Below are 19,294 nucleotides of genomic sequence, written 5' to 3' on the forward strand. Positions count from 1 at the left end.
GCAAAAAAATTTGAAAATTATTTAACGCACTTAAAATGAACTCCAATGTTTTTTTATCCATGTCTTGGAAATTCCACTAGTAGCACCCCTAATAAAAAGCTTTGTGGAATTTTATAGGAAAGGGACTTCTAACTTATCGTAACATCCTTTAAATGTGATGGATATGCATGCCAGAAAGAAGTTGACGATGCAAGTGGACCTAGTGATCCAAAAATTTCGAGTAGAAAAAATCAAATTCTCAAGTGGTTAGATATTTTCCAGAGCCAAACAACCCACTTTTTGCCAATCCTTAAAAATCACAGATACTTTTTGGAACTATCTCTCTCAGCATTTGTGCATTCCCAATTTGGATGTTCAAAATTTTTTTTCAAATCCAAACTAGAGTTTTCACTCTCCCATTTTTCTCGTAAACAAAAAAGATATAAGGCATAACCAAATGAAAATTTTAGAGTTCATGTATGCAAAAAAAATGTAAAATTATTTCACGCACTAAAAATGAACTCTAAGTTTTTGTTATCCATCTTTGGGAAATTCCACTAGTACAACCCCTAATAACAAGCTTGGTGGAATTTTATAGGAAACGGACCTCTAACTGATCCTAACATGCTTTAAATGAGGTAGATATGCATGCCAGGAACATGTTGAGGTTGCAAGTGGACCTAGTGATCCAAAAATTTCAAGCAGTAGAAAAAAGCAAAATTCTCAAGTGGATGGATATTTACTACAGCCAAACAACCCACTTTTTGCCTATCCTTAAAAATCACAGATACTTTTTGGAACTATCTCTCTCAGCATTTGTGCATTTCCATTTTGGATGTTCAAAATTTTTTTTCGGATCCAAACTTCAGTTTTCACTCTCCCATTTTTCTCGTAAACTAAACAGATACATGACATAAAAAATGAAAATTTTTGAGGTCATGTATGCAAAAAGATTTTAAAATTATTTAACGCACTAAAAACGAACTCCAAGGTTTTGTTATCCATGTTTCGGAAATTTCACTAGTACAACCCCTAATAATAAGCTTGGTGTAATTTTTTAGGAAAGGGACTTCTAACTGATCCTAACATGCTTTAAATGTGGTGGATATGCATGCCAGAAACATGTTAAGGATGCAAGTGGACCTAGTGATCCAAAAATTTCATGGAGTAGAAAAAATCAAATTCTCAAGTTGTTGGATATTTACCAAAGCCAAACAACCCACTTTTTACCGATCCTTAAAAAAAAAAGAGATACTTTTTGGAACTATCTCTCTCAGCATTTGTGCATTTCCATTTTGGATGTTCAAAATTTGTTACCAGATCCAAACTTGACTTTTTAGTCTCCCATTTTTCTCTTAAACAAAAAAGATATAAGGCATAACAAAATGAAATTTTTAGAGTTCATGCATGCAAAAAAATTTAAAATTATTTCACGCACTAAAAATGAACTCCAAGGTTTTGTTATCCATGTTTGCGAAATTCCACTAGAAGCACCCCTAATAATAAGCTTGGTGGAAATTTATAGGAAAGGGACTACTTACTGATCCTAACATGCTTTAAATGTGGTGGATATGCATGCCAGAAACATGTAGAGGATGCAAGTGGACCAACTGATCAAAAAATTTCAAGCAGTAGAAAATATAAAAATCTCAAGTGGTTGGATATATACCAGTGCCAAACAACCCAATTTTTGCCTATCCTTAAAAATCACAGATACTTTTTGGAACTATCTCTCTCAGCATTTGTGCATTCCCATTTTGGATGTTCAAAATTTGTTTTCAGATCCAAACTCGAGTTTTCACTCTCCCATTTTTCTCGTAAACAAAAAAGATATAAGGCATAACCAAATGAAAATTTTAGAGTTCATGTATGCAAAAAAATTTGAAAATTATTTCACGTACTAAAAATGAACTCCAAGGATTTTTTATCCATGTTTGGGAAATTCCACTCGTACTACCCCTAGTAATAATCTTGGTGGAATTTTATAGGGAAGGGACTTCTAACTGATCCTAACATGTTTTAAATGTGATGGATATGCGCGCCATGAACATGTAGAGGATGCAAGTGGACCTAGTGACCAAAAAAATTCTAGGAGTAGAAAAAATCAAATTCTAAAGTGGTTGGATATTTACCAGAGCCAAACAACCCACTTTTGGCCTATCCTTCAAAAAAATCAGAGATACTTTTTGGAACTATCTCTCTCAGCATTTGTGCATTTCCATTTTGGATGTTCAAAATTTGTATTCAGATCCAAACTTGACTTTTTACTCTCCCATTTTCCTCGTAAACAAAAAAGATATAACGCATAGAAAATGAAAATTTTGGAGCTCATGTATGCAAAAAAATTTGAAAATTATTTAACGCACTAAAAATGAACTCCAAGGTTTTGTTATCCATGTTTCGGAAATTCCACTAGTATACCTCCTAATAATAAGCTTGGTGGAATTTTGTAGGAAAGGGACTTCTAACTGATCCTAGCATGCTTTAAATGTGGTGGATATACTTGCTAGAAACATGTAGAGGATGCCAGTAAACCATGTGATCCAAAAATTTCAAAGAGTAGAAAAAATCAAATTCTCAAGTGGTTGGATATTTACCAGAGCCAAACAACCCACTTTTTGCCTATCCTTAAAAATCATAGATAATTTTTTGAACTATCTCTCTCAGCATTTGGGCATTTCAATTTTGGATATTAAATTTTTTTTTCAAATCCAAACTTGAGTTTTCACTCTCCCATTTTTCTCGTAAACAAAAAAGACATAAGGCATAACTAAATGAAAATTTTAGAGTTCATGTATGCAAAAAAAAATTCAAAATTATTTCACGCTCTAAAAATGAACTCCAAGGTCTTCTTATCCATGTTTGGGAAATTCCACTAGTACAACCCTAATATTAAGCTTGGTGGAATTTTATAGGAAAGGGCCTTCTAACTGATCCTAACATGCTTTAAATGTGGTGGATATGCATGCCAGAAACATGTTAAGGATGCAAGTGGACCTAGTGATCCAAAAATTTCATACAGTAGAAAAAATCAAATTCTCAAGTGGTTGGATATTTACCAGAGCCAAACAACACACTTTTTGCCTATACTTAAAAAAAAAAAAGAGATACTTTTTGGAACTATCTCTCTCAGCATTTGTGCATTTCCATTTTGGATGATCAAAATTTGTTATCAGATCCAAACTTGACTTTTTACTGTCCCATTTTTCTCGGAAACAAAAAAGATATAAGGCATAACAAAATGAAAATTTTAGAGTTCATGTATGCAAAAAAATTGAAAATTATTTCACGCACTAAAAATGAACTCCAAGGTTTTGTTATCCTTGTTTGGGAAATTCCACTAGTAGCTCCCCTAATAATAAGCTTAGTGGAAATTTATAGGAAAGGGACTTCTTACTGATCCTAACATGCTTTAAATGTGGTGGATATGCATGCCAGAAACATGTAGAGGATGCAAGTGGACCTTGTGCTCCAAAAATTTCTTGGAGTAGAAAAATCCAAATTCTCAAGTGGTTGGATATTTACCAGTGTCAAACAACCCACTTTTTCCCTGTCCATAAAAATCACAGATACTTTTTGGAACTATGTCTCTCAGCATTTGTGCATTTCCATTTTGGATGTTCAAAATTTGTTTTCAAAACCAAACTTGAGTTTTCACTCTCCCATTTTTCTCGTAAACAAAAAAGATATAAGGCATAACAAAATGAAAATTTTAGAGTTCATGTATGCAAAAAATATTTCAAATTATTTCACGCAATAAAAATGAACTCCAAGTTTTTGTTATCCATGTTTGGGAAATTCCACAAGTACAACCCTTATTAATAAGCTATGTGGAATTTTATAGGAAAGGGACTTCTAACTGATCCTAACATGCTTTAAATGTGGTGGATATGCATGCCAGAAACATGTTTAGGATGCAAGTGGACCTAGTGATCCAAAAATTTCATGGAGTAGAAAAAATCAAATTCTCAAGTGGTTGGACATTTACCAGAGCCAAACAACCCACTTTTTGCCTGTCCTTAAAAATCACAAATACTTTTTGTAACTATCTCTCTCAGCATTTCTGCATTTCCATTTTGGATGTTCAAAATTTGTTTTCAAATCCAAACTTGAGTTTTCACTCTCCCATTTTTCTCGTAAACAAAAAAGATATAATGCATAACCAAAAGAAAATTTTACAGTTCATGTATGAAAAAAAATTTGAAAATTATTTCATGCACTAAATATGAACTCCAAGGTTTTGCTATCCATGTTTGGGAAATTCCACTAGTACAACCCCTAATAATAAGTTTCGTGAAATTTTGTAGGAAACGGACCTCTAACTGATCCTAACATGCTTTAAATATGGTGGATATGCATGCCAGGAACATGTTGAGGATGCAAGTTCACCTAGCGATCCAAAAATTTGAAGGAGTAGAAAAAATCAATATTCTCAAGTGGATGGATATTTACCAGAGCCAAAAAACCCACCTTTTGCCTTTCCTTAAAAATCACAGATATTTTTTGGAACTATCTCTCTCAGCATTTGTGCATTTCCATTTTGAATGTTCACAATTTGTTTTCAGATCCAAACTTGAGTTTTCACTCTCCCATTTTTCTCGTAAATAAAAAGATAAATGGCATAAAAAATGAAAATTTTTGAGTTCATTTATGCAATAAATTTGAAAATTATTTAACGCACTAAAAATGAACTCCAAGGTTTTGTTATCCATGTTTAGGAAATTCCACTAGTTCAACCCCTAATAATAAGCTTGGTGGAATTGGGTAGGAAATTGACTTCTAACTGATCCTATCATGCTTTAAATGTGGTGGATATACTTGCCAGAAACATGAAGAGGATGCAAGTGGACCATGTGATACAAAAATTTCAAAGAGTAGAAAAAATCAAATTCTCAAGTGGTTGGATATTTACAAAGCCAAACAACCCACTTTTTGCCTATCCTTAAAAATCATAGACAGTTTTTTCAACTATCTCTCTCGGCATTTGGGCATTTCAATTTTGGATATTCAAATTTGTTTTCAAATCTAAACTTGAGTTTTCACTCTCCCATTTTTCTCGTAAACAAAAAAGATATAAGGCATAACAAAATGAAAATTTTAGAGTTCATGTATGCAAAAAAATTTGAAAATAATTTCACGCACTAAAAATGAACTCCAAGGTCTGGTTATCCATGTTTGGGAAATTCCACTAGTACAAACCCTAATAATAAGCATGGTGGAATTTTATAGGAAAGGGACTTCTAACTGATCCTAACATGCTTTAAATGTGGTGGATATGCATGCCAGAAACATGTTAAGGATGCAAGTGGACCTAGTGATCCAAAAATTTCATGGAGTAGAAAAAATCAAATTCTCAAGTGGTTGGATATTTTCCAGAGCCAAACAACCCACTTTTTGCCTATCCTTCAAAAAAATCAGAGATACTTTTTGGAACTATCTCTCTCAGCATTTGTGCATTACCATTTTGGATGTTCAAAATTTGTTATCAGATCCAAATTTGACTTATTACTCTCCCTTTTTTCTCTTTGAACAAAAAAGATATAAGGCATAACAAAATGAAAATTTTAGAGTTCATGTATGCAAAAAAATTTGAAAATTATTTCACGCACTAAAAATGGGCTCCAAGGTTTTGTTATCCATGTTTGGGAAATTCCACTAGTAGCACACCAAATAATAAGCTTGGTGGAATTTTATAGGAAAGGGACTTCTAACTGATCCTAACATGCTTTAAATGTGGTCGATATGCATGCGAGAAACATGTAGAGGATGCAAGTTGAGCAACTGATCAAAATATTTCAAGCAGTAGAAAAAATAAAATTCTCAAGTGGTTGGATATATACCAGAGCCAAACAACCCACTTTTTGCCTATCCTTAAAAATCACAGATACTTTTTGGAACTATCTCTCTCAGCATTTGTGCATTCCCATTTTGGATGTTCAAAATTTGTTTTCAGATCCAAACTTGAGTTTTCACTCTCCCATTTTTCTCGTAAACAAAAAAGATATAAGGCATAACCAAATGAAAATTTTAGAGTTCATGTATGCAAAAAAAATGTAAAATTATTTCACGCACTAAAAATGAACTCCAAGTTTTTGTTATCCATGTTTGGGAAATTCCACTAGTACAACCCCAAATAATAAGCTTGGTGGAACTTTATAGGAAAGGGACTTCTAACTGATCCTAACATGCTTTAAATCTGGTGGATATGCATGCCAGAAACATGTAGAGGATGCAAGTGGACCTAGTGATCCAAAAATTTCTTGGAGTAGAAAAAATAAAATTCTCAAGTGGTTGGATATTTACGAGTGCCAAACAACCCACTTTTTGCCTGTGCATAAAAATCATAGATACTTTTTGAAACTTTCTCTCTCAGCATTTGTGCATTTCCATTTTGGATGTTCAAAATTTTTTTTCAAAACCAAACTTGAGTTTTCACACTCCCATTTTTCTCGTAAACAAAAAAGATATAAGGCATAACAAAATGAAAATTTTAGAGTTCATGTATGAAAAAAAAATTGGAAAATTATTTCACGCACTAAAAATGAACTCCAAGGTTTTGTTATCCATGTTTCGGAAATTCCACTAGTACAACCCCTAATAATAAGTTTGGTGGAATTTTATAGGAAACGGACCTCTAACTGATCCTAACATGCTTTAAATGTGGTGGATATGCATGCCAGGAAAATGTTGAGGATGCAAGTGGACCTAGTGATCAAAAAATTTCGTGGAGTTGAAAAAATCAAAATTCTCAAGTGGATGGCTATTTACCAGAGCCAAACAACCTACTTTTTGCATATCCTTAAAAATAACAGATACGTTTTGGAACTATCTCTCTCAGCATTTGTGCATTTCCATTTTGGATGTTCAAAATTTTTTTTCATATCCAAACATGAGTTTTCACTCTCCCATTTTTCTCGTAAACAAAAAAGATACATGGCAAAAAAAAATGAAAATTTTTGAGTTCATGTATGCAAAAAAATTTGAAAATTATTTAACGCACTCAAAATGAACACCAAGGTTTTGTTATCCATGTTTCGGAAATTCCACTAGTACAACCCCTAACAATAAGCTTGGTGGAATTTTTTAGGAAAGGCCTAACATGCTTTAAATGTGGTGGATACACTTGCTAGAAATATCTAGAGGATGCAAGTGGACTATGTGATCGAAAAATGTCATAGAGCAGAAAAAATAAAATTCTAAAGTGGTTGGATATTTACCAGAGCCAAACAACCCACTTTTTGCCTATCCTTAAAAATCATAGATACTTTTTTGAACTATCTCTCTCAGCATTTGGACATTTCAATTTTGGATATTCAAATTTGTTTTCAAATCCAAACTTGAATTTTCAGTCTCCCATTTTTCACGTGAACAAAAAAGATATAAGGCCTAACAAACTGAAAATTTTAGAGTTCATGTATGCAAAAAATTTGAAAATTATTTCACGCACTAAAAATGAACTCCAAGGTCTTGTTATCCATGTTTGGGAAATTCCACTAGTACAACCCCTAATAATAAGCTTGGTGGAATTTTATAGGAGAGGGACTACTAACAGATCCTAACATGCTTTAAATGTGGTGGATATGCATGCCAGAAACATGTTAAGGATGCAAGTGAACCTAGTGATCCAAAAATTTCATGGAGTAGAAAAAATCAAAGTCTCAAGTGGTTGGATATTTACCATAGCCAAACAACCCACTTTTTGCCTATCCTTCAAAAAAATCAGAGATACTTTTTGGAACAATCTCTCTCAGCATTTGTGCATTTCCATTTTGGATGTTCAAATTTTGTTTTCAGATCCAAACTTGACTTTTTACTCTCCCATTTTTCTCGTAAATAAAAAAGTTATAAGGCATAACAAAATGAAAATTTTAGATTTCATGTATGCAAAAATATTTGAAAATTATTTCACGCACTAAAAATGAACTCCAAGGTTTTGTTATCCATGTTTGGGAAATTCCACTAGTAGCACCCCTAATAATAAGCTTGGTGGAATTTTATAGGAAAGGGACTTGTAACTGATCCTAACATGCTCTAAATGTGGTGGATATGCATGCCAGAAACATGTAGAGGATGCAAGTGGACCAACTGCTCAAAAAATTTCAAGCAGTAGAAAAAATCAAATTCTTAAGTGCTTGGATATATACCAGAGCCAAACAACCCACTTTTTGCCTATCCTTTAAAATCACAGATACTTTTTGGAACTATCTCTCTCAGCATTTGTGCATTCCCATTTTAGATGTTAAAAATTTGTTTTCAGATCCAAACTGGAGTTTTCACTCTCCCATTTTTATCGTAAACAAAAAAGATATAAGGCATAACCAAATGAAAATTTTAGAGTTCATGTATGCAAAAAAAATTGAAAATTATTTCACACACTAAAAATGAACTCCGAGTTTTTGTTATCCATGTTTTGGAAATTCCACTAGTACAACCCCAAATAATAAGCTTGGTGGAATTTTATAGGAAAAGGACTTCTAACTGATCCTAAGTGGCTTTAAATGTGGTGGATATGCATGCCAGAAACATGTTGAGGATGCAAGTGGACCTAGTGATCCAAAAATTTCTTGGACTAGAAAAAATCAAATTCTCACGTGGTTGGATATTTACCAGAGCCAAACAACCCACTTTATGCCTGTCCTTAAAAATCACAGATACTTTTTGGAACTATCTCTCTCAGCGTTTTTGCATTTCCATTTTGGATGTTCAAAATTTGTTTTCAAATCCAAACTTGAGTTTGCACTCTCCTATTTCTCACGTAAACAAAAGAGATATAAGGCATAAAAAATGAAAATTTTAGAGTTCATGTATGAAAAAAAATTTTAAAATTATTTCATGCACAAAAAATGAACTCCAAGGTTTTGGTATCCATGTTTGGGAAATTCCACTAGTTCAACCCCTAATAATTATAGCAAACGGACCTCTAAATGATCCTAACATGCTTTAAATGTGGTGAATATGCATGCCAGGAACATGTTGAGGATGCAAGTGGACCTAGTGATCCAAAAATTTCAAGGAGTCGAAAAAATAAAAATTCTCAAGTGGATGGATACCAGAGCCAAACAACCCACTTTTTGCCTATCCTTAAAAATCAAAGATACTTTTTGGAACTATCTCTCTCAACATTTGTGCATTTCCATTTTGGATGCTCCAAATTTATTTTCAGATCCCAACTTGGGTTTTCACTCTCCCATTTTTCTCGTAAACAAAAAAGATACATGGCATAAAAAAATTGAAAATTTTAGAGTTCATTTATGCAAAAAAAATTTAAAAATATTTCTCGCACTAAAAATGAACTCCAAGTTTTTGTTATCCATGTTTGGGAAATTCCACTAGTACAACCCCAAATAATGAGCTTGGTGGAATTTTATAGGAAAGGGACTTCTAACAGATCCTAACATGCTTTAAATGTGGTGGATATGCATGCCAGAAACATGTAGAGAATGCAAGTGGACCTTGTGCTCCAAAAATTTCTTGGAGTAGAAAAATTCAAATTCTCAAGTGGTTGGATATTTACCAGTGTCAAACAACCCACTTTTTGCCTGTCCATAAAAATCACAGATACTTTTTGGAACTATGTCTCTCAGCATTTGTGCATTTACATTTTGGATGTTCAAAATTTGTTTTCAAAACCAAACTTGAGTTTTCACTCTCCCATTTTCCTCGTAAACAAAAAAGATATAAGGCATAACAAAATGAAAATTTTAGAGTTCATGTATGCAAAAAATATTTCAAATTATTTCACGCAATAAAAATGAACTCCAAGTTTTTGTTATCCATGTTTGGGAAATTCCACAAGTACAACCCCTAATAATAAGCTTGGCGGAATTTTATTGGAAAGGGACTTCTAACTGATCCTAACAAGCTTTAAATGTGGTGGATATGCATACCAGAAACATGTGGAGGATGCAAGTGGACCAAATGATCAAAAAATTTCAAGCCGTAGAAAAAATCAAATTCTCAAGTGGTTGGATATATACTAGAGCCTAACAACCCACTTTTTTCCTAGCCTTAAAAATCACAAATACTTTTTGGAACTATCTCTCTCAGCATTTGTTCATTCCCATTTTGGATGTTCAAAATTTGTTTTCAGATCCAAACTTTAGTTTTCACTCTCCCATATTTCTCGTAAACAAAAAAGATATAAGGCATAACCAAATGAAAATTTTAGAGTTCATGTATGCAAAAAAAATTGAAAATTATTTCACGCACTAAAAATGAACTCCAAGTTTTTGTTATCCATGTTTGGGAAATTCCAGTAGTACAACCCCTAATAATAAGCTTGGTGGAATTTTATAGGAAAGGGACTTCTAATTGATCCTAACATGCTTTAAATGTGGTGGATATGCATGCCAGAAACATGTTGAGGATGCAAGTGGACCTAGAGATCCAAAAATTTCTTGGAGTAGAAAAAGTCAAATTCTCAACTGGTTGGATATTTACCAGAGCCAAACAACCCACTTTTCCCCTGTCCTTGAAAATCACAGATACTTTTTGGAACTATCTCTATCAGCAGTTGTGCATTTCCATTTTGGATGTTCAAAATTTGTTTTCAAATCCAAACTTGAGTTTTCACTCTCCCATTTTTCACGTAAACAAAAAAGATATATGGAATAACAAAATGAGAATTTTAGTGTTTATGTATGAAAAAAAATTTCAAATTATTTCATGCACTAAAAATGAACTCCAAGGTTTTTCTATCCATGTTTGGGAAATTCCACTAGTACAACCCGTAATAATAAGTTTGGTGGAATTTTGTAGGAGAGGGATTTCTAACTGATCCTAACATGCTTTAAATGTGGTGGATATGCATGCCAGGAACTTCTTGAGGATGCAAGTGGACCTAGTGATCCAAAAATTTCAAGGAGTAGAACAAATCAAAATTCTCAAGTGGATGGATATTTACTAGAGCCAAACAACCCACTTTTTGCCAATCCTTAAAAATCACAGATACTTTTTGGAACTATCTCTCTCAGCATTTGTCCATTTCCATTTTGGATGTTCAAATTTTGTTTTCAAATCCAAACTTGAGTTTTCACTCTCCCATTTTTCTCGTAAACAAAAAAGTTACATGGCATAACAAAATGAAAATTTTTGAGTTCATGTATGCAAAAAAAATTGAAAATTATTTCACGCACTAAAAATGAACTCCACGGTTTTGTTATCCATGTTTGGGAAATTCCACTAGTAGCACCCCTAATAATAAGCTTGGTGGAATTTTTAAGGAAAGGGGCTTCTAACCGATCTAAACATACTTTAAATGTGGTGGATATGCATGCCAGAAACATGTTAAGGATGAAAGTGGACCATGTGATCCAAAAATTTCAAAGAGTAGAAAAAATCAAATTCTCAAGTGGTTGGATATTTTCCAGAGCCAAACAACCCACGTTTTGCCTATCCTTAAAAATCACAGATACTTTTTGGAACTATCTCTTTCAGCATTTGGGCATTTCAATTTTGGTTATTCAAATTTGTTTTCAAATCCCAACTTGAGATTTCACTCTCCCATTTTTCTCGTAAACAAAAAGGATATAAGGCATAACAAAATGAAAATTTTACAGTTCATGTTTTCAAAAAAATTTGAAAATTATTCGACACACTAAAAATGATCTCCAAGGTCTTGTTATCCATGTTTGGGAAATTCCACTAGCACAACCACTAATAATAAGCTTGGTGGAATTTTATAGGAAAAGGGACTTCTAAAAGATCCTAACATGCTTTAAATGCGGTGGATATGCATGCCAGAAACATGTTGAGGATGCATGTGGACCTAGTGATCCAAAAATTTCAAGGAGTTGAAAAAATCAAATTCTCAAGTGGTTGGATATTTACCGGTGCCAAACAACGCACTTTTTTCCTATCGTTAAAAATCACAGATACTTTTTGGAACTATCTCTCTCAGCATTTGTTCATTCCCATTTTGGATGTTCAAAATTTTTTTTCCGTTCCAAACTTGAGTTTTTAATCTTCCATTTTTCTCGTAAACTAAAAAGATATAAGGCATAACAAGAAGAAAATTTTAGAGTTCATGTATGCAAAAAAATTTGAAAATTATTTCACGCACTAAAAATGAACTCCAAGGATTTGTTATCGATGTTTGGGAAATTCCACTAGTACTACCCCTAATAATAAGCTTGTTGGAATTATATCGGAAAGAGACTTCTAACTGATCCTAACATACTTTAAATGTGATGGATATGCGTGCTAGGAACATGTAGAGGATGCAAGTGGACCTAGTGATCCAAAAATTTATAGCAGTAGAAAAAATTAAATTCTCAAGCGGTTGGATATTTACCAAAGCCAAACAACCCACTTTTTGCCTATCCTAAAAAATCACAGATACTTTTTAGAACTATCTCTCTCAGCATTTGTGGATACCCATTTTGGATGTTCAAAATTTGTTTTCTGATCCAAACTTGAGTTTTCACTCTCCTATTTTTCTCGTAAAGACAAAAGATATAAGGCATAACAAAATGAAAATTTTAGAGTTCAGGTAGGCAAAAAAATTTGAAAATTATTTCACGCACTAAAAATGAACTCCTAGGTTTTGTTATCCATGTTTGGGAAATTCCACTAGTACAACCCGTAATAATAAGTTTGGTGGACTTTTAAAGGAACGGGACTTCTTACTGATTCTAACATACTTTAAATGTGGTGGATATGATGCCAGAAATATGTAGAGGATGCAAGTGGACCAACTGATCAAATAATTTCAAGCAGTAGAAATAATCAAATTCTCAAGTGATTGGATATATGCAAAAGCGAAACAACCCACTTTTAGCCTATCCTTAAAAATCACAGATACTTTTTGGAACTATCTCTCTCAGCATTTGTGCATTCCCATTTTGGATGTTCAAAATTTGTTTTCAGATCCAAACTTGAGTTTCCACTCTCCCATTTTTCTCTTAAACTAAAAAGATATAAGGCATAACCAAATGAAAATTTTAGAATTCATGTATGGAAAAAAAATTAAAAATTATTTCACGCACTAAAAATGAACACCATGTTTTTGTTATCCAGGTTTGGGAAATTGCACTAGTACAACCCGTAATAATAAGTTTGGTGGAATTTTATAGGAAACGGACCTCTGACTGATCCTAATATGCTTTAAATGTGGTGGATATGCATGCCAGAAACATGTTGAGGATGCAAGTGGACCTAGTGATCCAAAAATTTAAAGGAGTAGAAAAAATCAAAATTCTCAAGTGGATGGATATTTACCAGAGCCAAACAACCCAATTTTTGCCTATCCTTAAAAATCAAAGATACTTTTTGGAACTATCTCTTTCAGCGTTTGTGCATGTCCATTTTGGATGTTCAAAATTAGTTTTCAGATCCAAACTTGATTTTTGACTCTCCCATTTTTCTCATAAAAAAAAAGATACATGGCATAAAAAAACGAAAATTTTTTAGTTCATGTATGCAAATAAATTTGAAAATTATTTAACTCACTACAAATGAACTCCAAGGTTTTTTTATCCATGTTTCGGAAATTCCAGTTGTACAACCCCTAATAATAAGCTTGGTGGTATTTTATAGGAAAGGGACATCTAACTGATCCTAACATGCTTTAAATGTGGTGGATATACTTGCTAGAAACATGTAGAGGATGCAAGTGGACCATGTGATCCAAAAATTTCAAAGAGTAGACAAAATCAAATTCTCAAGTGGTTGGATATTTACTAGAGCCAAACAACCCACTTTTTGCCTATCCTTAAAAATCACATATACTTTTTGGAACTATCTCTCTCAGCATTTGTGCATTCCCATTTTGGATGTTCAAAATTTGTTTTCAGATCCAAACTTGAGTTTTCACTCTCCCATTTTTCTCTTAAACAAAAAAGATATAAGGCATAACCAAATGAAAATTTTAGAGTTCATTTATGCAAAAAAATTTGAAAATTATTTCACGCACTAAAAATGAACTCCATGTTTTTGTTATCCAGGTTTGGGAAATTCCACTATTTCAACCCCTAATAATAAGCTTGGTGAAATTTTATAGGAAAGGGACTTCTATCTGATCCTAACATGCTTTAAATGTGGTGGATATGCATGCCAGAAACATGTTGAGGATGCAAGTCGACCTAGTGATGCAAAAATTTCTTGGAGTAGAAAAAATCAAATTCGCAAGTGGTTGGATATTTACCAGAGCCAAACAACCCACTTTTTGCCTGTCCTTAAAAATCACAGATAATTTTTGGAACTACCTCTCTCAGCATTTGTGCATTTCCATTTTGGATGTGCAAAATTTGTTTTCAAATCCAAACTTGATTTTTCACTCACCCATTTTTCTCGTAAATAAAAATGATATAAGGCATAACAAAATGAAAATTTTAGAGTTCATGAATACAAAAATATTGAAAATTATTTCATGCACTAAAAATTAACTCCAAGGTTTTGCTATCCATGTTGGAAAATTCCACTAGTACAACCTGTAATAATAAGTTTGGTGGAATTTTATAGGAAACGGACCTCTGACTGATCCTAACATGCTTTAAATGTGGTGGATATGCATGCCAGGAACATGTTGAGGATGCAAATGGACCTAGTGATCCAAAAATTTAAAGGAGTAGAAAAAATCAAAATTCTCAAGTGGACGGATATTTACCAGAGCCAAACAACCCAATTTTTGCCTATCCTTAAAAATCAAAGATACTTTTTGGAACTATCTCTTTCAGTGTTTGTGCAAGTCCATTTTGGATGTTCAAAATTAGTTTTCAGATCCAAACTTGAGTTTTCACTCTCCCATTTTTCTCATAAAAAAAAGATACATGGCATAAAAAAATGAAAATTTTTTAGTTCAAGTATGCAAATAAATTTGAAAATTATTTAACGCACTAAAAATGAACTCCAAGGTTTTGTTATCCATGTTTCATAAATTTCACTTGTACAACCCCTAAAAATAAACTTGGTGGCATTTTGTAGGAAAGGGACTTCTAACTGATCCTAACATGCTTTAAATGTGGTGGATATACTTGCTAGAAACATGTAGAGGATGCAAGTGGACCATGTGATCCAAAAATTTCAAAGAGTAGAAAAAATCAAATTCTCAAGTGGTTGGATATTTACCAGAGCCAAACAACCCACTTTTTGCCTATTCTTAAAAATCACAGATACTTTTTGGAACTATCTCTCTCAGCATTTGTGCATTGCCATTTTGGATGTTCAAAATATGTTTTCAGATCCAAACTTGAGTTTTCACTCTCCCGTTTTTGTCTTAAAAAAAAAAAGATATAAGGCATAACCAAATGAAAATTTTAGAGTTCATTTATGCAAAAAAAATTGAAAATTATTTCACGTACTAAAAATGAACACCATGTTTTTGTTATCCAGGTTTGGGAAATTCCACTAGTACAACCCCTAATAATAAGCTTGGTGGAATTTTATAGGAAAGGGACTTCTAACTGATCCTAACATGCTTTAAATGTGGTGGATATGCATGCCAGAATCATGTTGAGGATGCAAGTCGACCTAGTGAAGCAAAAATTTCTTGGAGTAGAAATAATCAAATTCGCAAGTGGTTGGATATTTACCAGAGCCAAACAACCCACTTTTTGCCTGTCCTTAAAAATCACAGATAATTTTTGGAACTACCTCTCTCAACATTTGTGCATTTCCATTTTGGTTGTTCAAAATTTGTTTTCAAATCCAAACTTGATTTTCACTCTCCCATTTTTCTCGTAAACAAAAAAGATATAAGGCATAACAAAATGAAAATTTAAGAGTTCATGAATGAAAAAAAATTTGAAAATTATTTCATCGACTAAAAATGAACTCCAAGGTTTTGCTATCCATGTTTGGGAAAAGGACTTCTAACTGATCCTAACATGCGTTAAATGTGGTGGATATGCATGCCAGAAACATGTTGAGGATGCAAATCGACCTAGTGATGCAAAAATTTCATGGAGTAGAAAAAATCAAATTCGCAAGTGGTTGGGTATTTACCAGAGCCAAACAACCCACTTTTTGCCTGTCCTTAAAAATCACAGGTAATTTTTGGAACTATCTCTCTCAGCATTTGTGCATTTCCATTTTGGACGTTAAAAATTTGTTTTCAAATCCAAACTTTATTTTTCACTCTCCTATTTTTCTCCTAAACAAAAAAGATATAAGGCATAACAAAATGAAAATTTAAGACTTCATGAATGAAAAAAATTTGAAAATTATTTCATCTACTAAAAATGAACTCCAAGGTTTTGCTATCCATGTTTGGGAAATTCCACTAGTACAACCCGTAATAATAAGTTTGGTGGAATTTTATAGGAAACGGACCTCTAACTGATCCTAACATGCTTTAAATGTGGTGGATATGCATGCCAGGAACATGTTGAGGATGCAAGTGGACCTAGTGATCCAAAAATTTAAAGGAGTAGAAAAAATCAAAATTCTCAAGTGGATGGATATTTACCAGAGCCAAATAACCCAATTTTTGCCTATCCTTAAAAATCAAAGATACTTTTTGGAACTATCTCTTTCAGCGTTTGTGCATGTCCATTTTGGATGTTCAAAATTAGTTTTCAGATCCAAACTTGAGTTTTCACTCTCCCATTTTTCTCGTAAAAAAAAAGATACATGGCATAAAAAAATGAAAATTTTTTAGTTCATGTATGCAAATAAATTTGAAAATTATTTAATGCACTAAAAATGAACTCCAAGGTTTTGTTATCCATGTTTCGGAAATTCCACTTGTACAACCCCTAATAATAAGTTTTGTGGTATTTTATAGGAAAGGGACTTCTAACTGATCCTAACATGCTTTAAATGTGGTGGATATACTTGCTAGAAACATGTAGAGGATGCAAGTGGACCATGTGATCCAAAAATTTCAAAGAGTAGAAAAAATCAAATTCTCAAGTGGTTGGAAATTTACCAGAGCCAAACAACCCACTTTTTGCCTATCCTTAAAAATCATAGATACTTTTTTGAACTATCTCTCTCAGCATTTGGGCATTTCAATTTTGGTTATTCAAATTTGTTTTCAAATCCAAACTTGAGTTTTCACTCTCCCATTTTTCTCGTAAACAAAAAAGATATAAGGCATAACCAAATGAAAATTTTAGAGTTCATGTTTGCAAAAAAATTGAAAATTATTTCACGCACTAAAAATGAACTCCAAGGTCTTGTTATCCATGTTTGGGAAATTCCACTAGTACAACCACTAGTAATAAACTTGGTGGAATTTTATAGGAAAGGGACTTCTAACTGATGCTAACATGCTTTAAATGTGGTGGATATGCATGCGAGAAACATGTTAAGGATGCAAGTGGACCCAGTGATCCAAAAATTTCTTGGAGTAGAAAAAATCAAATTCTCAAGTGGTTGGATTTTTACTAGAGCCAAACAACCCAGTTTTTGATTATCCTTCAAAAAAATCAGAGATACTTTTTGGAACTATCTTTCTCAACATTTGTGCATTTCCATTTTGGATGTTCAAAATTTGTTTTCAGATCCAAACTTGAGTTTTTACTCTCCCATTTTTCTCGTAAACAAAAAAGATATAAGGCATAACAAAATGAAAATTTTAGAGTTCATGTATGCAAAAGAAATTGAAAAATATTTCTCGCACTAAAAATGAACTCCGAGGTTTTGCTATCCATGTTTGGGAAATTCCACTAGTACAACCCGTAATAATAAGTTTGAAGGAATTTTATAGGAAACGGACCTCTAATTGATCCTAACATGCTTTAAATGTGGTGGATATGCGTGCCAGGAACATGTTGAGGATGCAAGTGGATCTAGTGATCCAAACATTTAAAGCAGTAGAAAAAATCAAAATGCTCAATTGGATGGATATTTACTAGAGCCAAACAACCCACTTTTTGCCTATCCTTAAAAATCAAAGATACTTTTTGGAACTATCTCTCTCAGCGTTTGTGCATGTCCATTTTGGATGTTCAAAATTAGTTTTCAGATCCAAACTTGGGTTTTCACTCTCCCAATTTTCTCGTAAAAAAAAAGATACATGGCATAAAAAAATGAAATTTTTTTAATTCATGTATGCAAATAAATTTGAAAATTATTTAACGCACTAAAAATGAACTCCAAGGTTTTGTTATCCATGTTTCAGAAATTCCACTTGTACAACCCCTAATAATAAGTTTGGTGGTATTTTATAGGAAAGGGACTTCTAACTGATCCTAACATGCTATAAATGTGGTGGATATATTTTCTAGAAACATGTAGAGGATGCAAGTGGACCATGTGATCCAAAAATTTCAAAGAGTAGAAAAAATCAAATTCTCAAGTGGTTGGATATTTACCAGAGCCAAACAACCCACTTTTTGCCTATCCTTAAAAACCATAGATACTTTTTTGAACTATCTCTCTCAGCATTTGGGCATTTCAATTTTGGATATTCAAATTTGTTTTCAAATCCAAACTTGAGTTTCCACTCTCCCATTTTTCTCGTAAACAAAAAAGATATATGGCATAACAAAATGAAAATTTTAGAGTCCATGTATGCAAAAAAAATTGAAAATTATTTCACGCACTAAAACTGAACTCAAAGGTTTTGTTATCCATGTTTTGGAAATTCCACTAGTACAATCACTAATAATAAGCTTGGTGGAATTTTATAGGAAAAGGGACTTCTTAAAGATCCTAACATGCTTTAAATATGGTGGATATGCATGCCAGAAACATGTTGAGGATGCATGTGGACCTAGTGATCCCAAAATTTCAAGGAGTTGAAAAAATCAAATTCTCAAGTGGTTGGATATTTACCGGTGCCAAACAACGCACTTTTTGCCTATCGTTAAAAATCCCAGATACTTTTTGGAACTATCTCTCTCAGGATTTGTGCGTTCCCATTTTGGATGTTCAAAATTTGTTTTCGGATCCAAACTTGAGTTTTTACTCTCCCATTTTTCTCGTAAACTAAAAAGATATAAGGCATAACAAAATGAAAATTTTAGAGTTCATGTATGCAAAAAAATTTGAAAATTATTTCACGCACGAAAAATGAACTCCAAGGATTTGTTATCCATGTTTGGGAAATTCCACTAGTACTAACTCTAGTAATAAGCTTGGTGGAATTTTACAGGCAAGGGACTTCTAACTGATCCTAACATGCTTTAAATGTGATGGATATGTGTGCCAGGAACATGTAGAGGATGCAAGTGGACCTAGTGATCCAAAAATTTCAAGCAGTAGAAAAAATTAAATTCTCAAGTGGTTGGATATTTACCAAAGCCAAACAACCCACTTTTTGCTTATCCTTAAAAATCACAGATACTTTTTGGAACTATCTCTCTCAGGATTTGTGGATTCTCATTTTGGATGTTCAAAATTTGTTTTCAGATCCAAACTTGAGTTTTCA

Source organism: Aristolochia californica, unplaced genomic scaffold (genome assembly GCF_029961685.1).
Source record: "Aristolochia californica isolate CCGP_79_NKW_82.1479 unplaced genomic scaffold, dmAriCali1.0.hap1 SCAF_2, whole genome shotgun sequence".
In the NCBI taxonomy this organism is placed as follows: Eukaryota; Viridiplantae; Streptophyta; class Magnoliopsida; order Piperales; family Aristolochiaceae; genus Aristolochia; species Aristolochia californica.